This window comes from Balaenoptera musculus, chromosome 3 (genome assembly GCF_009873245.2).
Source record: "Balaenoptera musculus isolate JJ_BM4_2016_0621 chromosome 3, mBalMus1.pri.v3, whole genome shotgun sequence".
NCBI lineage: Eukaryota > Metazoa > Chordata > Mammalia > Artiodactyla > Balaenopteridae > Balaenoptera > Balaenoptera musculus.
The window spans coordinates 107,779,883-107,801,739 of record NC_045787.1 but is presented as its reverse complement, the minus strand read 5'-3'; the positions used below and the strand labels follow the sequence as shown (position 1 = coordinate 107,801,739).

Sequence of the window (21,857 nt, the reverse complement as noted above, 5' to 3'; positions counted from 1 at the left end):
AGAACCCACCTTCCAATGCAGGGGACGCGGGTTCGATCCCTGGTCAGGGAACTAAGATCCCACCTGCCGCCGGGCAAATAAGCCCACGCACCACAACTACTGAGCTCGCGCGCCTCAACTAGAGCCCTCTTGCTGCAAACTACACCCACTAGAGCCCACGTGCCCTGGAGCCTGCGCATCACGACTAGAGAAGAGAAAACCTGCACGCCACAACTAGAGAGAAGCCCGCGTGTCACAATGATGAGCCCATGCACCACAACGAAAGATCCCGCATGCCGCAACTAAGACCTGATGCAGCCAAAAAATAAATAAATAAATATTAAAAAAAAATAAAGATGAAAGATATTTCTGCATATCTATATGCTGATAGGAATAATCCAATACAAATGGGAAACACTGATGAGGCAGCTCATTGGCAGGCAGGAGAACGGGATGAATCCTGAGGCAAAGCAAAGTCCCTGACAGGAGGGGGACAGAACCAAGGGTGAGAGAGGTGATGGTCATAGCACAGTAGGAAATGCATAGAGTCTGGGTACAGATGCGAGGAGACATACAAAAGTTTTCTCCTGAGTGCTTTCATTTTTAATATACAGGAAACAAGGTCATCAGCTGAAAATGAAGAAAAGAGGCACTAGAGGTTTGAGGAGAGGTGTAAAATTGTCATTTAGGGGACTGGCAGAGTGATTCAACCAGGGACTGATTGATACTATGGTTAAAGGACTGTGGACAGCACGAAGGACCCTCCTTGGCCGACACGAAAGGAGAACACGTCAGCACAGGTGTGTCTTCCTCAATTCACACTCAACTGCCAGGTATCAGCTGGACTGGATGGAGAACTGGATTGGGGGGTTGGTGGTTACCAAGTAAGTACATGAAGGGAGAGGTGCTAAAAGAGAACTGAGGCTTTATAAAGGGGAGAAATTTTAACAGTGGACTATGGATTCAAAGCAGGATAAATAATCAAGCGAGGAAATGGAGGAAGTGGGTGTTGGGACGCTAAAAAAGGGAGTAGCAGCAATGGATTGTACAACAGGTCCCAGACACAGAAGTACAGTTCAGGTGGGGTGCCTGACAGAAGGAACTGGAAAGATAGGAAACTGAAACCCTGATGGAATGCTTGAAACTGTGTTCTGTGAAATAATCTTAATAAAGTACAGGCAGGTCTGGTTAAAATGTAACAGAACTACCTTAAAGAGTAAAGCAAAACCTCTGCCAGGCACACTGAGCCTGCACATGAGGGCAACTAGAAGGCTAAGGGACTGGAGAAGAAGAATTATATCACAGGAATTACAGCTGGAGGTTCCCAGACATGGAATCCCCAAGAAAACCATTTCCAGCATTCCTCCAGAGTCAGCTTTAAACAACCTGTCCAACTCAGAAGGCACAGCTGCCAGATCACAATAGGAGGAGCCACATTAAAACCATACCTTTTCCCCCAATCCTCTTTCCCCACTGAACTGGACCCTGGACAGGTGAATCTGACAGCATACTAAAGAGGAGCTGGCAAAGTAAAAAGAAAGCCTCTCAGGACTCTTCTTCCAAAGCAGGCTTCTTGCTCTGAAGCAGTTCTGAGCTATGAAAAAAAGTTCTATATTGTGTAAGAGTTTGAACACATTATTATTCTGAACTGCACCTTCTAATGACTAAAATAAGACTATTACTGACAAATGAGCAGAAGACTTTTTACCCCTAGAAAAGTTATCTGGTCTTCCTAAGAGCTGGAAAGTCAGGGAAAGACAATCTACAGGGAGGCTTTGAAGGTACACTGAGAGAAAGCAAGCTGTTTTCCCCTTAAACCCTTATCAAGTCCCATCCATTTCAGTTCCACAAACATCCATGGGCTCCCACTATCTATTAGGTGCTAAATGTACACAATGCTGAATATACAAAAAATTCATTTTTGCTTTATTGAGCAAAAAAGTGAAAGTAGATTAAGTCGAATGAAACAAAATGATTTTGGTTTAGTACGAGATGCTTACAAAAATTCAATCCTAAAGATTTAATAAGAAATCTTAGTTTTCTCCTTTTCTTGGAATTGTTTTCATATTTTTCTAACTTTGTGAATTACAAGCTTAAACACATTTAAAATCAATACTTGTTAATAAATTATAAGACTAAAAAAAAGTCTTATCATGAATTTCTAAGTGAGTAAGCTACAAAATGGAAATAGTGCTCATCATTCCGTCATTTTCAAACACACCTAAATTTAACATAGAGTTATCTAATGCTTTCTAGGAAAAAGAGGGAGTTTGTTTTACTATAATCCATCTTGACTAAAATAGGTTTGCAGGTATTTTATGGTGTCATGATAAAGACAACTCATTACCAAATTTTTTGGCTTTCAGTTCAAAAACTCCCTTTGGATGGGGTCCCAGAGCAGTTTCAGCTAAGTCTTCCTCTGTTCATTATTTGTTAGTATTATAGAAAGGTTCAAGTATACTTAAGCTTTGAACTGAGGTAGCAGAACGCATAAAGTTAATAATTAATAAGCTAAATTCCAAGTTTTTCCAGGTAGTATGAAAAAAAAATCAGAATAAATGCCCTCACCTAACTATTAAGGGTAAGTACACGTCTCCCTCTGAGACAGATCTAAAACTTTATTTATTAACATTTAACATTCAATAAATGTTAAAATATTACTTTCATGAGAACTCAGATTAAGAACACTGAAATAGATGAAAACTAATATGCATTTGCAACTGAGAGAAGTCTTATGAAGCCTTAACAAAATATCCCAGACTCATCCTAAAGCAGATGAGAAATCTAAACACTGTCATGATAAAGAGAGATAACTGGGACATAAAAACATAATAGAAACCTATCTTACTGAGTAAATGTGAGAAATCAGTTTAAAGCATTTTACAAATGTTAATTAACAGTCTTCCACAATCCATACAGGCAATATGGGCACAGCTACAATATGTCATACCAGTATCATTCTTAATCACTTTATTAATTACATCTGATAAAGGACACGCTTTCTAAATTATTCTAAAGGATATTACAAAAAAAAAAGACAACCAGCCGCAACAATAAACACACATACCCTGATGAAGAAAGCATAAACACACTTCGAATATTCCAACAATTATAAAATGGAATGATCCTCGAATTTATTCAGCCTTAAAACATTATGAACTACTCCAAGGTAGGAATAATGCCTTGAAAACACGGTATTTTTTTTAAGTACAAAAAAAAAAGTCATTACAGGTTCTAATTTCTTGGAAAAATTACTTTAACATGTCTTGACGCTGTTGACTGTCAAAAACCCTGATGAAATTCTTACCCAAATAAAATATGCCAAGCACTTTTTATTCAACATATAAGGCTTACATTGTTCTAATCTTCACTATTACATGTTATTAGGTTTCTCATCAACAACAGACTACAAGGAACACACAGGTGTACGCTATCAAGTCACTCTTCCTACAAGAAATATATATTTAAAGAAAAACTATCACAACTCTCTACCACTAAAATTTAAGGGATTACTTTCCTTATTCATAGGAACCATAAAAAACTATTAGCCAGTAAGTGTAACAATCTTTTTTTTTTTAATGACATTTTGCAGTTTATTTTTATTGTATTTATCTTTGGCTGTGTTGGGTCTTCGTTGCTGCACGCAGGCTTTCTCTAGTTGCGAGGAGCCGGGGGGTGGGGGGCTACTCTTCGTTGTGGTGCGCGGGCTTCTCAATGCAGCGGCTTCTTTTGCTGCGGAGCCCGGGCTCTAGGGCACGGGCTTCAGTAGCTGTGGCACGTGGGCTCAGTAGTTGTGGCTCCCGGGCTCTAGAGTGCAGGCTCAGTAGTTGTGGCGCACGGGTTTAGTTGCCCGCGGCATGTGGGATCTTCCCGGACCATGGCTCAAACCCGTGTCCCCTGAATTGGCAGATTCTTAACCACTGCACCACCAAGGAAGCCCTAAAAATCTTAAAGTTCTATTTGAATGCACACATCATCTTCAACAATGCATAAGCTGTTAACAGGTCAAAAGTGTCCACCTAAATTCAAAAGTTAGGGGCTTCCCTGGTGACACAGTGGTTAGGAATCCACCTGCCAATGCAGGGGACACAGGTTCAAGCCCTGGTCCGGGAAGATCCCACATGCCATGGAGCAACTAAGCCTGTGCGCCACAACTACTGAGCCTGCGTGCTACAACTACTGAAGCCCGCGTGCCTAGAGCCCGTGCTCCGCAACGAGAAGCCACGACAATGAGAAGCTCGCGCACTGCAATGAAGAGTAGCCCCCACTCGCCACAACTAGAGAAAGCCCGTGCGCAGCAACAAAGACCCAATGCAGCCAAAAATAAATTAAATAAATAAATTTATATATTCAAAAGTTATCTGTAAAAAAATTATTAATCTATCAATACATTATTCTGTAATGATCAAGACTGACTTTGGAGCGCATTAATTTGGACTTCTGAAGAATCCAAATAAGTACTTTTTATCATATGGAAATAAGATAAAAACAGACAACACAACCTTAGGTTCAGAATTAATAAGTGCAATACTAAAAATCATCCTCTTTTTAGTAAGCAGTTTTACCACAGTTTTAATACTAGAGGTAAAATTCAAATATGGAACTACAAATCATTACTAACAGTTCTTCACTTCTCAGTACTATCAAGTCAATATTCTATTTGTAAATGATGAATAAAAGGCCAAAATAAAATTTCTGAAAAGGTGCTTTATTTAAAAACACTTCTTACAGAAAAGGAATCCACTGTTTCTCCTAGGAGATTTTTAACAGAACATGTTGTACGGCAAAGATTATTTATAGAAAGCAGAACCAGAAGAACATTACTTTTCAATACATACACTGTACCAAAAACATCTAATATGGGAGAGAGAATAAAAATACTAGTTTGTTAAACTTCTTCCTCTCTTCATTAAAAAAAGATTTTATTAAACTGACAATATGAAAACGTAACCCAATGATCTTAGCCCTATAAAGTTACTTATTAACCTTTAAATAGACTGCTATGGATCTACACTTCCTGCTGTTCACCTGCCATCTTTCCCAATTTTAAATAGGCACTAGGGGTATAAGACAGTCTGTCCTTGCAACATCCATAATGAGGAAAGAACCTAACGCTCAGGTTAAGAAAAAGATAATTGTGGGTTTTGTTTGCCCCTAGGAAATCAGCAGCCAGCACAGGTGCCAGCATATAATAGGTGCTTAATGAATATCTGCTGAGTAAGTGGTGAGGTTTAATTATATTACTGCAACATTAGCTTTCTTTTTTCCCTTAAAGTTCCCCCTTGCTCAAAAAGCAACTCAAGACCATGCCAGAGTCCCTCAAAAGCACACAAAATTCTTTATTCATAATGAAGGGAAAGCAGGGTCTCAAAAGAACCAAACAGAATACAAGCACCTCTTCTTTATCTTCTCCATTCTTTCAAAAGAAAATTAGATCAATATGGTTGATTTTTAAGAAACATCAAAATGTCTACCAACTTTCCTCAAAATGAGAAATTTCAAATGCATTTTCTATGCTCCTAACATTGAAAATAACTGATTTTTCAACAGTATGTGTATGTTGCATGAAAACAAAAATCAAGCATATAAGCCAAAATAACGTGTTTGCCAATTTTTTCTTTAACTTGAATCAAGAGGGTATGTGCCTAAATTGTACTAGATATGAGATCAGCTTTCTCTGACGTTTCAAGATTCATTTTTTCATTCAAGTATTTTATTGAGCATCTACTATACGTCAGGCCCTTTAACAAAACGTTAATTTTGTAAACTGAACATTAGCATCAAATTCCCCTTCAAAAGCTTATTACTCAAAATAAGAGCAGCTAAAGAGGAATCTCAGTGTTGTTTCATGTACACATTAAGTCAGCCCATCGAGGCTCCTTTTCACCTATTAATGCGGCATCAGCGAGCCGCTAACTACCACACCCGTTACCAAAAATCACAACTAAAGCAGCAAGCGCTGGGTAAAACAACCTGTAAGAGTAGGACGAGTTCCTCCTCCGAGGTGGTCAGGGCTTTCTCTCCTGGGCCCAAAGTACCGCGGCGAGACCCGCGTGCGGAACGCGCCGGACGCCCCAGGCAAGAGTCCGGCTCCCCAGCTGGCGGTCCCCGCCCCTCCGAAACTCACCTGGAGGACCGGGGCCCTCTCCGCCTGCCCCTAGCGCCACCCTCCCGACTTCCAGACGGGCAAAGTTGGGGGGGAGGGGGCTCTTCATTTCCATTTTACAACGGGGGGCCGGTGGGCTCTCTCAGCCGCCCGCCTGTCTTGAATCCGGAACAGAGTATGTAACCATTTTCCAGAAGGAATGGAAGGAAAACCAAAGGCAGGGTCCGCATGAGGACCTCGCCCAGACCTGAAAATGGAGCCGCAGGCTCAGCCCACAGACCGCAGCGGGCAGGGCAGGGCCGCACTCGCCCCGAAGCCCTAGGTGGCGGGGGTTAGGGGCTTCGGGTCCCCGCCCAAGGGGCCCCGAGAGCAAGGTGGGAGGCCTGAAGCGCGACCCCGGCGGGAGATGCACTCACCGTAGTCTTTGTCTCCGCCGCTCGCTCCGGCCGCGGCCGCTCTCGGGGCCGGCTCCGCGGCTGCTGTCCCCCCACGCCCGCAGCTGCGCTCCCCGGCGCGCTCGCCGCTTCCTGGCCCCTCCCTCCACGCCCTGGCTCGCGCGCAGGCGGGGCAAGAGGCGGCGCGCGCTCCGGGAGCAGCGGGAGGGCCGCGCCGCCGCACAGCTGCCGCCACGCCGGCCCCGCCCCGTACCCTGCCTTGGGGATGGAATCTGCCCCGCACCTCAGCGACGCGCACTGACCGCGAGCTCCGCGGGCTAGAAACCCCTTCCCCGGCGAGAAGGCAGAGAGCTGGGGTTGGAGTCCGCGCGGGAAAGAACGCGCCGGAAGATGGCGATCGGGGCTGGGTGGGAACGTTCGGGAGCCCCTCCCCACTCTCAGCCCGGCAGCCGGCAGCAAGAGCTCGCGCCCCCTCCCCAGACGGCGCCTGCGCTGGAAGTGGGAACGCTCCCAGGCGGGCGAGGGTCGTGGCTGAGCCCTGGGACCGGCTGTCTCTCAGTAGTAGTTGAGAGATAGATGCCCTGAAATCACCAAACCACCCTCCCCCTTTTTTTAAATGGAAACATCAGAATTGTTGAATCCGTCATTACCTGGCTTAAGGCTGAGAACACCCACCTGGCATCTGAAATGTGTGAAATTACTCGTCTACTGGATCTCTGAGCCCTTACCTGTATATTTTATATATCCCAGAAATCAGAAACACTTAAAAGTGCCCTTATCTAGCAGTCGACCCTCCACCAAAATGCCTACAATACTTGGAATATAATATAGTACGTCTTCCCCGTCTTGATTGATTATATTAGTGCAACATTAGCTTTCTTTTCCCCCTAAATTTAGAGTTAGGTCTCCCTTGCTCAAAAAGCAACTCAAAACCATGCCACAGTCCTTCTAGTTAGTTACTCAGGTCAAAAACTTTGGAGTCATCCTTGGCTCCTCTCATTCTCTCCTCTGCACCTCCAATCTGTCAAGCACGTCTGTTGGTTGTGCCCTCAAAATAAACCAGAATCAGACCACTTCTTACCTACATCACTTTCATCTGCTCTGGCCTCGAGTATACTTCGGTGGCCTACTAAATGGTCTAGCTGCCCACCATTAACGCAGTCTATTATCAAAACAACAATCTGAATATCCTCCTACAAGAAAAGTCAGCTCCTGTCTCATCCGGTCAAAATCTTCCATTGCCTCCCCATTTCCTAAACTGTAAAAGCTAAGGTCCTTAGAGTCTGTCATACGGAATGAAGGAAGTCAGAAAGAGAAAAACAAATACCTTATGCTAACACATATATATGGAATCTAAAAAAAAAAAAAGTGGTTCTGAAGAACCTAGGGGCAGGACAGGAATAAAGACGCAGACGTAGAGAATGGACTTGAGGACACGGGGAGGGGGAAGGATAAGCTGGGATGAAGTGAGAGAGTGGCATGGACATATATACACTACCAGTTGTAAAATAGCCAGTGGGAAGCAGCCGCATAGCACAGGGAGATCAGCTTGGTGCTTTGTGACCACCTAGAGGGGTGGGATAGGGATGGTGGGAGGGAGACACAAGAGGGAGGAGATATGGGGATGTATGTATACGTATAGCTGATTCACTTTGTTATACAGCAGAAACTAACACACCATTGTAAAGCAATTATACTCCAATAAAGATGTTAAAAAAAAAAAAAGGTCTTTACAGTTTCTACAGAGCCCTTGGATTTGCCTTTTGCTTTACTCCCTGACTCCAGTTGCTTGTATACTCCAGACAGGGACTTTGTCAGAGTTTTTTCTCTGCCGGTAACATTCTTCCCTGGTGTCCACCTTCACCTCTTTTAACTCCTTGATCAAATCTTACCTTAACAATGATGCTCAGCCTGACCACACTATTTAAAATTGTAACCACCCCAAACCCAACTCTCAGTCCTTCCTAACTTGCTTTTTCTTTTCTTCCCATGACACTTAAAACCTTGCAAAAATCTTTATAATTTATCTGTTGTATATTTATTTTTTAATGTCTGTCTTCCCCAATAGAAGATGGGATTTTGTGTTTTGTTCAACTGATGTATCCCAACTGCCTAGACTAAATGAAAAAAATTTTAAGTCTCCTAGGTAATAAAAAGTGCAAAGCAACAAAAAAATGACCGATTTTTTATTTTAAACTTCCTCTTGGTTCCAATTTCTATCAGTTAACCATAAGATCCCTATCAACATCATAACATAAGCATTTTGATTTTCTGGTTACTCTGAGTATAGTGATAACTTGACATTCACTGCAGTTTTTCTAACCATTGCTATCATGGTATTCTATTTCACTGAAGAAGACAAACATGATAAATTAGAGAAAACTTTCTGGTGTAAAACTCAAAGGCATTTTAATGCTAAAAATGTCCATATCCTGTGATAAACCATAATGGAAGAATATAAAAAAAAGAATGTCTCTATGTCTATAACTGAGTCACTTTGCTGCACAGCCAAGATTGGCACAGCATTGTAAATCAACTCCAATAAAAAGAAAAAAACATTTTTTTTAAGTCCTATGACAAAAAAACCCTAGAAAATTTCTGAACTTGATAAATACATATGTAATCCTTCCTTTGAATTACAAATGTAGTCATCTTGTGTGAATGCCTTAAGTAATAACATTTCCTATCATTTATTCATAAATGTATTCATTACGTAAACATTTATTTCCAGATTTTTCATATTTTGTTTATAACACATCACGTGATTGAATACCTTAATAATATCTCTAATTTCAGTTGCTATAGCTATTCCTGCATACCTCTTGCCAGTAGAAAAAAAAAAGTCAATTAAGAAGACAATTCCATTCAATCAAAGGATACGTTTTGTATGAAAGTCTGTGTGCATATAATTATTTGTTCAGTATAATACTTATAGCATAGTCTCTTTACATACTTAATTTATCCTTTCTGATTTAAAACTATTTAAGGTTACAGGTGATCCCTTACAATCTGGATTATTTTTATATAAAATTCAATAGACTGCTTTTATTTAATTTTATATAAAATTATTTTTATATAAAATTCAATAGACTGCTTTTATTTCTTAAAACTATTAACTATATATTTCATTAATGTAAAAATATGGTTTGTGGGACTTCCCTGGTGGTGCAGTGGTTAAGAATCCACCTGCCAATGCACTGGACATGGGTTCGAGCCCTGGTCCAGGAAGATCCCACATGCCGCAGAGCAACTAAGCCCGTGTGCCACAACTACTGAGCCTGCACTCTAGAGCCTGCGAGCCACAACTACTGAGCCCGTATCCCACAACTACTGAAGCCCGTGCGCCTAGAGCCTGTGCTCCGCAGCAACACAAGCCACCGCGTTGAGAAAAGCCCATGCACCACAACAAAGAGTAGCCCCCGCTCGCCACAACTAGAGAAAGCCCGCGCACAGCAACAAAGACCCAACACAGCCAAAAATAAATAAATTTAACAACTAAAAAAAGGAATAAAAAATATGGTTTGTAATTAATAATTACAATAATTGTAATAATATCACATAATAATTTTTCTGGAGTCAATATTATGATGTGTCCGTACTGTCCTTAAAATTGTTACCAAGTAAAAACTTATCTCAAAAGGACAGAGTAGAAAATAGTCACTGTTCATAATTCAACCACATACTGCTAAAGTTAAATGCAACTGTTACAGTACAAAATAAAATGTCTTGCACCTTACTAGCCCATAAACAAGAGAACGATGTCAACAAAACTAACATGGTATATTTGTAACTTAACAAATGGAAACATTAACTAACACCAAGGACAACAGCAAACAATGTGTTGGTCTAACCAACTGCTATCACTACTCATGAGCCCACACAGCTATCACACTTGCCTGATTATGCAATCTCTTACTTAGTTAAGTTTTCCTTTAAAATGTTTACAGCAAATGGATTTTTCCTAAAAGTATACTATTATTTTTTTAACTACTTTCCAAAATTCAGTACCAGCTACTTATCACATATAGGGGAGATGGTGTATAGGGTCAGAGTCTGGAGTTCAAACTCTGATGCAGAATTAGCTGGGTGACCCTGACCAAGGTTCTTAATCTTTCTAAATCTGTCTTTTCTTCTCATTTAATAGGACCATAGCAGTACTTATCTCCAAGAGTTGTTGGAAGAAATCAATGAGAGAACTCAAGCAGAGTTCTTAGCCCTGGGCCTGGCACATGCTCAGTGCTGGTAAATGCTAGCTATTATCATTACACAAGCATATAATTAAGCTCATTGCCCTATATTTGTAATACTGAGAAAATGGCTCATAATAGGCCCCAAATGGGATTGTTTGAATTCTACATCAAGATAGTATTATATGCAATTAAATGAACATTTTTAAAACAGCACTAACATTTCTTCTACCACCACTATGTGCCAGGCACAGTTCTAGGCAACAAAGGAAGCTAAGAGAAATAAGGCCCAGACCTAGAATGCCTTTACAGTTAAATGAAAAGTGACATACAGTTAGCAAATAACTGCTCTCAAAGTAGAATGACCGTCCTTCCTTGTTTGTCAGGGACACTTCTTGTCCTGGCTTAATAGTTATTTGTGCCCACTTTCGTTCTCAGTATGTCCAGGTTTGGATGATAAGTATGTGTAAATTGCTTGGGGCTCAGAGAAGGAACACTAAGCTTCGTGTAAAGCTAAAGAGACTTAAATTGCTCCTTGAAAGGAACATCTAAATTGGCCTAGTGGACCAAAAGAGGGAGGAAAGGCAGAGGGAAGATTTCATTTTTACTGTTCTGAGTCAAAACTACAAAGCTTTTCCATACTTGTTAACAAACTTAGTAAATCCCCTTGACCAATGTTATATGAATTAGTTTGAGGACTTTGTATTTTTTCCTGAAGATATATCAGGGACACTCCAAGACACAAACAATACAACATGAATTCATTTATTTATACAACAAATATCTATTGAGCATCTACTATGTATATGTGGTCTGTCTTCGGTGTGATAGAGAATACAAAAAAAATTTACAAGACAGAATTAAGCAACGCAAGATCTAGTAGCAAACAACAAATGTCTTAGCTAATTAGTCAACAAGATAATCAGACACAGCACACAAAGTGTGATTTGGGGAGACTGAGAAAAATCAGGAAACACAGGGAACTTATTGAGAAAGGAGAAAATGCCTCAGAGGAGAACCACAGTCCATGGCCCTTCTGTGACTGAAGCAGCCCAAGGTAGGAGAGGAACCTAAGTCAAACTCTGCTTTACACTCTTACCCAGAGCTGACCCTTGCTGCTCATCAAACCACAAATATTCATTGAATGCCTGCTGTTTGCCAGGTAGCATACCAAATGCTGTGGGAAAACTTAGTATAAAGCATGGTCTTTGTCCTTAATGAAATGTCACACAGCAACATTCAAATAATTAGACACAGTAGCCTTATGAGTGCAGTTGAGGGGATCACTGAGGTCTGTATTGGTTTCTTAGAGGGAGAGGAATTTGAGGTGGGTCTCTGCGAAGAAGAAAGTGGGGTCTGTGTTTTCTGAACTGTGGATTGCACATCTGTGGTATGGGGGATGACTTTAGGTAGCACACTGAAGAGGGGTGGGGATGGGAAGGAAGAGGCAAAGTAGTTTGGGGTACATGCAGCTCGCCGAGCTTCAACACATGGCCTGTAATATAATTGCATTGTAGCCCCTTAGCTCAAAACACAATACAACAAAAACAAACAGAAAAAGAGTTAGGAATTGTAATAAAAATGCCCCTGGGGACAATCAGAGAGGAAGAAAGGAGCCTTTTGAGAATCCCTCTGCTATGTCAGGTTAGAGACCACAAGTGACTAAGAATTTTTCTTTCCTTTTTTTTTTTTCTTTTACAGTTAACACCTATATATGGCAGGTAATTCAGATTTTCCACATATAATAGTGATAGAAGTTTCCTTTATACATTTGTTAAGGTTAAAAATATGATTCAGCTAAAAGAAATCTCTCGAGTAAACAACAGAGGCAATAAAGAGAAAGGGGATGTGGCACTTTAGGGAACACAAAGCTTGGTGAGCAAAGGTTCGGTAATTGGCACATTAAAGGTGTGTTCCCAGGGAGAGCAAGAGCCACAATGGATTTTGAGCTGAGTATTGGGAGACTGGCATGCAAGTGTGCGGAAAGAAAGGGTTCAAAAGGCAGGTAACCTAGAGGGAGTGAAGTCTGCTACAGGCAGGGGAGGGCGCTGCTCTTGCACACTGAGGAAGCTCCTTGGCCCAGAGGAACCAGCAGAACTGGCCCCAGTGGCCTGTTAGGAAGCCATTCAGGGGGTCCCCCATCTCTACGGTTTATCAGGGCTCCAGCAGTACAGGACATGGAGGCTCCAACATACCTCAAAGTGCCTGGACATCGCTTCCCTTTAAACAGGTGGGGCAGATATGTTACACCTCCTCCTAGCACAGAGATCTACATGTGGCTTTCAGAAAGAAAGTATATGATGATTAAAATTGGGGGGTAAAGTTGAAGGGAAGGTGGCAAGTCAGGAACCTTCACATCCATCCTCCACTTCTCCTCCAGTAAGTGTTACTGTCTAATCATGATTCACCTCTTGCTTTTGTCCCTATGACTAGCTAAGCTAAGCAGCTGGGAAGACTCTGATAGCTTGCTTTCTGCCACTGTCTCTGTGGTGGTGTACATGCCCTGTATAATCCCCAGGACTGTAGCAGGCAGAGAGCTGAAAATGCACCACCCACTCCCCCCAGTATCCCATTCCCTAAACCCTGGAACCTGTAAACAGAATGAGATATCATTCCCACAATTCTGTTATGTCATAGTTGACCTTAAAATAAGATTATCTGGATGCCCCTGATCCCATTACCTGAGCCCTTAAAAGCAGAGAGTTTTCTATAAATGGGGGCAGAAAGAGAAGCCAGAGAGATTCAAAGCACGAAACAGATTCAATTTGCCATTGCTGGCATGAAGATGGGAAATGGGGCACGTGACAAGTAATACATCCAGCTTCTAGAAGCAGAGAGTAGCCCCTGGCTGACAGTCAGCAAGGAAGCAGAAACCTAAGTCCTATACCCATAAGGAACTGAATTCTGCCAACAACAAAAATGTGCTTTGAAACAGATTTTTCCCCCCAAAGTATCAAGATGAGAACTCAAACTTGCAGGCATCTTGATTTCAGCCATGTGGTACTGTGAGCAGAGAATTCAGCAAAGCCATACTGGACTTCTGACCTACAGATAATATGAGCTAATAAATGGGTGTTGTTGTTGTTGTTGTTGTTGTTTTAACATCTTTATTGAAGTATAATTGCTTTACAATGGTGTGTTAGTTTCTGCTGTATAACAAACTGAATCAGCTATATGCATACATATATCCCCATATCCCCTCCCTCTTGCGTCTCCCTCCCACCCTCCCTATCCCACCCCTCTAGGTGGTCACAAAGCACCGAGCTGATCTCCCTGTGCTATGCGGCTGCTTCCCACTAGCTATCTATTTTACATTTGGTAGTGTATATATGTCCATGCCACTCTCTCACTTCGTCCCAGCTTACCCTTCCCCCTCCCCGTGTCTTCAAGTCCATTCTCTACATCTGCATCTTTATTCCTGTCCTGCTCCTAGGTTCTTCAGAACCTTTTTTTTTTTTTTTTAGATTCCATATATATGTGTTAGCATACGGTATTTGTTAATGGGTGTTGTTTTAAGCCACCAATGGTAATTTGTTACAAGGCAATAGAAAACTAACACAACCCTGCCACTGAATTAACCCTTCTCTAGATAGGCCTCTAGTCTCAAAAGTGTATGAGCTGCCACTCTATTGTCAATCCACAGACAAATGAATCAATTCTCAGGCATTAGTAAATAAGCCTGGGTCATTTATGATTATATGAGGAGGGGAATCATGGGAAAAGATTGGAATTCCTGATAATTTGGCTTGTGAGGGACTTAACGTTATTTTCATTTGGGTAAAAAAGGAAATATGACCCTATTTTGAAGTAACAGGCTGGTGAGACTTCACGATCGTGGGTGTTATTAGAATTTCAGGGACTTCCCTGGTGGCACAGTGGTCAAGACTCCGCGCTCCAAATGCAGGGGGCCCGGGTTCAATCCCTGGTCTGGGAACTAGATCCCACACACATGCCGCAACTAAGAGTTCGCATGCCACAACTAAGGAGCCTGCCTGCCGCAACTAAGACCCAACACAATCAAATAAATAAATAAATATAAAAATAAAAAAATTTCAGGTAGCATAAGGCAAAGGAAAGACAGAGGAAAGAAAGTGTTCTTCAGCAAAAAGAGAATGATCTCTAGTGACAAGTGGATATGAGTATGTTTTGCAGATTGCTAGCTGTCTGATCAAGGACTTGTAGGACATTTTCTTAACCTTTATGAACCCCAGACTACTTATCTTAAAATAGGGAAAATAACTATCTAATAAGATTTTGGGAGAATTAAATGAAATAGTTCATGTAAAATCTCAGCGCCTGCAGCACAGTAGACTATCGATAGTTTATCCCCATTACTAGAGTGGAATTTTTTTCACAACACCTTCGCAATGTTTCTATGGTAAAAGTAACTAAATTACAGCATATACCAAAGCAATGCTATCCTACAGAAATATAATGCATGCCACACTTGTACTTTAAAATTTTCTAGTAGTCACATGAAAAAAAGTAAAAATATGAAACTAATAGCACATTTCAATTCAGTATACCATGTTTCAAGTGCTCAACAGCAACATGTAGCTAGTGACTATAGTGTTAGACGGCTCAGTGCTAGACCTCTATCTAAATAAATATTTCAATCAATTCTCCTTTACTCTTCGTTAATTCTAAAATAAACATAAATAGGTGATCAGTATATAATTATAGATGTATGAGAACACACATGCACACACATTACCCTCTGGCACATACCAAACCCAGATGATCTGGGGTTTTGTTGTTGTTGTTATTTTACCATCAGCTCTTAGTTACAATGAGTCACACTTGAATCAGAGGAGCAGGGTGTAAGTGGTACATGGGTTTCTAATTTTAAATTCGAAAACATACCACACATCAGAGCTACATAGTCAAACTAAAGTAATACCGGACAATCATGATAGCTAGGTTAAAAAAAAAACCTATCTCGCACAAAAGAATACTTGTTGATTTTTAAAGTAACTTTAGTAAAAGATTATATATTTATTTCCTTTGCTTGTTCTTTGAAGACACTGGAGTAGACTTCTGGATTCTACAAAAGCTTGTTTTTTTTCTTTCTAAGTCATTATCTCCATTATGTGAGAATGAGGACTAAAGCAAATCAGAACTATAGAAAATAGGAGCAATGCACAGCAGCCACTAAGGACTCACACAAAATGTGTGACACTTCCACTAGGATCTTCAAAGATGATTCAGACAGTGATCTTGCCCCTAGGGTGGATACACAGAAAAATATAGGAGACATCCAAACTTGTATAACACAAGGCAGAACACTGAAAGAGAATGAGAGATACCAAAAAGCATACCACAAGTATTTGTAAGAACAGAATTCTTTTCGGTGGGGATGAGGGAGGGTTTCCTAGAAAAGTATTCTTTGTGAGAGGTTTTAAAGAATGTTATTTAAATGATGGTTAATAGGGCTCAATTCAACAGATATTTGTTTCCTACCTACTGTGCAGCAGGCCCCATTGTAGGCAGTGGGGATTCAGTAATGGAAGTCTGCGCTTAAGCTGTGGATGGGGGTGAAGAATGGTGAAAGACAAGTAAAACCAGCAATACAGCTCTTTCTGGATTCCAACCACTTTTTCCACCTTACGTTACCTCTGACATCCCTCTGCCTCTGAAGTCTTCTGAGGGTCTGCCTCTTGTACCCACAAACGACTTCTTATCTCTTCTCTGTTTCCGACCTTTCATCTGGAATATGACTCTTGGTCTTACCTCGTTCTCAGATCAGCCTGGTTGTAGGATCAGGGTTTCATTCTTTGACCCCCTACCCTGCAGCCACATGCACACTCTGCCCACCCCCTGTTCCAGCTCTAGCTCTAGTCAGAAAGCTACAGAATCAAGAAGCTGCCACCACAGCTTCAGGCTCCAGCATTACTCTGGTATAAAGAGGAAGTTGGGCACAGTTTACTAAGTATTATCATAGAGATAGTTCTAGTGGAGAACATTTGACTCAGCCTGTGAAGATCCAGAAAGGATTCCAAAAAGAGCAGATGCTTGAGAGGAATTATCCAAGAATGAAAGGAAGGATGAGATTTTTTGGCATAGAAGAACAACATGTACGAAATCAGGGAGAGGTGAGAGTGTGATGCTCTTAGGGAACTAGAGAATGAGTGCCGGTCAGAGAAGGGTCCTGTGGGCAGGGAGAGGAAATGATTCTGGACCTGCAGAAAGAGACTACATCATGTTAAGGAGTTTGGATTTATTTAGAAGATGATAAAAAGTAGAGCAGAAAGACAAAATGCGTTAATGATGATGCTTTAAAAGAATAAAGTTTATATATGTGGACATATCATCAATGTATCATACATAACTTTTGAACTTCAAGATATTCTTGTTTTGATAACTTCCTTGATAAGCTCCATGCAGCATTCACTCATAAAGGGTAGTATGTGAAAACCTGAAATGGAATTACAGTACCTACATGATTATTTCAAGCTTATCTGTTTGCTTTTAATAATAAATCATCAGTATTGTGGAGGTTGATAACTTTCTGGTTAATTTTCCATTAATCTGAACAGTTTTTACTATTAACTATGTTTATCTCCTTATGAATAATAATTGCACACACATGAAATTCAGTGGTCAATGTCAATTCCATGAGTCACTCTGCTATTCGTGTATTATCTCCTAGACGTTTTTTTCTTTTATCTCTTCTATCACAATATAGAATTGCATATTCTATTCTACTAAAAAGTAGGTTAAATACAAATAGAAAAAGTATGAGAATCTCTTAAAAGAGAAGGGTACCTTGAAAGAGAAAGGAAATTAACCTATTTGGGTGGGGGGAAATGTTAACTTCTTAGTTTGTCAAGTCATGGGAATATCCTAAATGGGGGAAACATGAAAGGTTTTTTTTTTTAATTTTTTAGAAGTTTTTCTAATTTTTTTTTTTTTATTTGGTTGCACTGGGTCTTAGTTGTGGCTCCAGGGCTCCTCAGTTGTGGCTCCAGGGCTCCTTAGTTGCAGCACATGGGCTCTTTAGTTGTGGCATGCAAACTCTCAGTTGTGGCATGCATGTGGGATCTGGTTCCTTGACCAGGGATTGAACCTGGATCCCCTGCATTGGGAGCATGGAGTCTTATCCACTGCGCCACCAGGGAAGTCCCGTAAGTTTTTTTTTTTTTTTAAATAGTTACCTTTAATAAAAAGAGTGATCTCCGCTGTGATTTCTTGGTTTAGAAAAGTGAAAGAAACTCAGAGGGGTTAATTACAGCTTCCTGCTCCAGGCAAGACCTGCCCAACATACTCTTTTGCTCACCAAAATTATTCAGTTCTATTTTTATATTCCATTAACTGATACATTTTAAATCAATAAGAAAGATATACACGGCTTCCCTAGTGGAGCAGTGGTTAAGAATCTGCCTGCCAATGCAAGAGGGGACACAGGTTCGAGCCCTGGCCCGGGAAGATCCCATATGCCGCGGAGAAACTAAGCCCATGCACCACAGCTACTGAGCCTGAGCTCTAGAGCCTGCAAGCCACAACTACTGAGCCCATGTGCCACAACTACTGAAGCCTACGTGTCTAGAGCCCGTGCTCCACAAGAGAAGCCACGACAATGAGAAGCCCACGCACCACAATGAAGAGTAGCCCCCTCTCACTGCAACTAGAGAAAGCCTGCACACAGCAACAAAGGCCCAACACAGTCAAAAATAAATGAATAAATAAATAAATTTATAAAAAAAAGAAAGATATACAAAATATTAAAATAAGTCATCTATTTGTTAAGAATTCTGATAAGCAGCTGTAATATTATTTTTTCACTTTGTTTTTACATAGTTTTAGGCATCTCTATATATTCTTTAAAAGTGCATTTCTAAAATTAACAGACTTTTTTTTAGTAGTTTTAGGTTTATAGAAAAATTGACTGAAAAGTACAGAGTTCCCATGTAGCCCTCATTCCCCACCCCACAGTTTCCCCGTTATTAACAACTTGCATTAGTGTGGCATAATTGTTATGAATGATATTTTTTCCACAAAGTTTTAAACTTTCCTCCAAAGAGTTCTTGGATGTCTTATGTTAGATTTACTCCTAGACACTTGATATTCTCTAATATTACTATAAATAGTTTCTTCTCTTTAATTATATTTCCAGTTGTTTGCTGCTAGTAGTATTGATATATAGGAATGCAACTCACTTTTGTCTTACATAGGACATTTTGTTCATTTTAGGTTATTTTGGGTTGTCTATGTAAACAATCATATCAACTGCAAATATGGACCGTTTTGTTTCCTCCTTGCCAATCCATATGCCTCCATGCTACTGAGGACCACCAGTGTAAGGTTTTATAGAAAAAATGATAGAGGAATCTTTGTCTTATTCTTGTTTTTAAAGGGAATGCTTCTAATATTTTCCCACTTAGAAAGATGTTTGCTTTAGGTTATCTATAGTATTCTAATCAAGTTAAGGAAGATGAGAAAGTAGATCCAACATATATATAATTGGTATCCTCAATGATACAAACCCTTCCCCCACAAAATGACCATCCTAACTATTTAAAAACATAAATCAAGAAAACTTTTTCTCCAGATAAAAGGTAATTTGACTATTATGAATCAAATATTATGAGACATATCCTAGCAAAAAAGTTATTGAGAATCAAAGAAAAAGAAAGAAAACTTTGGTTTGCCAGATAAAAGTTTAAGGCACAATAACTGTGTCTCAGATTTCCCCACAGCCCTGATTACAAGTCAGTAAAATAATGTCCTCAAGAACTCAAAGTCCTCAAGGAAAGAAAGTGTGAGTCAAGAATTTTATGCCCAGTAAATTGCTTTTCAGGTATAAAAGCAATAGAAGTACAGTTCTGAATATGGAAGAATTTAGAGAATATAATACCCATGTTCTTCTTGAACAAACTACTTGAGGATTTACTTTCAGTCACCTAAGAAATAAATGAAACCATGGCAAAAGGACAAAGTACGCAATACTGAATTCATCTGATGGTGAGAATAGAACAATATAAAAGCTTTGTGGTTAAAGAACAAAATGTAAGTGTCATAAATTCTGATGTTAAAGGAATACTACTTCTAACAAAAGTTGGGACAGGAAGGAAAAAAGGTAAAGACTCAAGCAATATATTTAAGAAAATTCATCTGGCATTGGGGTTTTTTTAAAATGTATCCAGGTGATTCTAACAGGCAGTTAAATTTAGGAACCACTATGTACTATGGGAATAATGATAGTTACTCTCCTTTTCAAGCCTCAATTGTCCACAGTAAGTACACCAAACACTCTTGATTTCTACCAGTCTCAGGGCTGCTGAACAAGGAGACAGCAGTGTGTAACAATCCGTGTATTAAATCTTGTATGAGAAAACTATTTTGTTTTCCTTCTTGGTGTGAGATATTATTTTAGTATACAATCTTGGCAAGAACTGGCTGTTCTTGACTATGAATCTGGCCAATTGTTATAGAAGTCACCAACAAGAGTTACAATGAATAAATCCAATCAGTATGCCCTGTACCTGGAACATCCATATCAATCATGGAGACTGACAAAAGAATAGTAAGCACAGTAAGGACCAAAAAATAAATTAGAAAACAAACAAACAACAACCCAGAGATAACCACCTGTAAGCTCTGGTATCCAGCAAATTTAAGAATGCCTTCGGGGTCTCCTTTTGCAAGAAGAGGAGTTAGGAACTAACTAATCCTTGTCCTTTCTTTCCTGTTCCCATAATTTTCTTACTCTGTTCTGGGTTTTCCCATCAGCCTATTTGCTTGTCTGTGGTTTTGCTCCACAGAAGTAGCAAAATCCATTCCAGATATTTGTATCAGCCTATCAGGCTGGCTGCAATTTGGAGCCATCGGTAGTCAATTTCTTTTATATTTTCTTTGTGTACTATAGGAACAACTCCGGCTGTCCCTTATCATGTCGCGGTCCACTCCCTGGTGAACTGGACCTGGACTTTTTATCATTATGCAGTGTTTCCCTATCTCTAGTAGTACTTTTTGTTTTAAAGCCTGATATTAAAGCTACATCAGCTTTCATTTGGTTAGTATTTGTATGATCTAACTTTCCCCATTCTTTTGCTTTCAACTTCAAGATCTCTGCTCAAAACAATGGGAGTTTACTGACTTCTAATTTAATAGCTATTTGGGTCAGTACATTGAATCCATCATTCCATTGTTTTCTGACTTCTGTTGTCGTTGGGATCCAACTGTGGCTCCTGTAAAGGTTCTACACTTCAGGTGTGAACTTTGGCAGCAGACAATTCAGAACAACTGTTCCTAGATCAAAATCCACTTTCTCATGGGCTGAAATTATAAGGCTGCTGAGCTAAACCAGAAAAACAAATATGGTAGAAATGACTAAGTTCTGAGATCAGAATCGGCACATAATTTGTGCAGCTCTGTGCAAAATGAAAATGCAGGACTTTTTGTTAAAAAATTATTTTATTTAAAAAATTTATTTCATTTATTTATTTATTTGGGACGCTGCACGGCTTGCGGGATCTTAATTCCTCAATGAGGTATCGAACCTCTTCAGTGGAAGCACAGAGTCCTAACCACTGGACTGCCAGGGAATTCCCCCAAAATTATTAAGAATATCAAAACATTGGTAGCAGGACACTAAACCAAGTTTAGGGTCCTTCTGAACACGGGGCCTGTGTGACTCCACAGGTTGCATACCCATGAAACTGGTACTGTGGGAGATAGACTCTGCTTGTTGAGCTGATCTATTACTTTTCTGCACAAATGGAGCCATTTGTGCCATTTGGACTTGAGTGAAATTCAAAGCAGAAAGCTGATCGAAAGAAATGAGTCATAAAACTTTAGAGAGCAATCGATAACCTTCTTGCAAACATACATAGACTTCTCTAGAAAGAATACACAAGTGAATTCTTACAATTCTCAGCCATTGCTTTCAGAAGACAACTTACTCTAATTATAATAAACAAGCAGAAATGTCAAAGAAGTGAAGAGACTCATTTTTGCTCATTTACTACAACTATTACCACTTAGTAGAAGGTAGTACTGAGGCAGAAGGAAAAAATATTCTGGAATTCAATTCTGTTTTCTAAACATTTCCCCATAGCTACCACCCATCCTTTAGATTTCACTGTGGAAATAATAACTTAGATGAAAACAAGTATATACCAGTGAGTTAATAATAGTTGTGTGATATACACATGGAAGGGTATCAAGCTACATTGCAATTTGGATATCTAA

The 21,857-nt window shown here is 40.1% G+C and overlaps 1 protein-coding gene across 3 annotated transcripts in view; it reads right to left on the bottom strand.

Moving 5' to 3' along the window:
* CDC42SE2 (CDC42 small effector 2) overlaps nt 1–21,857 on the bottom strand; it is a 201,398-nt gene that overhangs the window by 120,352 nt on the left and 59,189 nt on the right. For 2 of the 3 annotated variants that reach the window (XM_036846629.1, XM_036846630.1), the window contains exon 1: nt 6,502–6,594. The exons of the other annotated variant lie outside the window; for it this stretch is intronic. The gene's annotated coding sequence lies outside the window, so the exon portion shown is untranslated. Of the gene's footprint in view, nt 1–6,501; nt 6,595–21,857 lie in introns of those variants that run through there. 3 annotated transcript variants of the gene reach the window in all.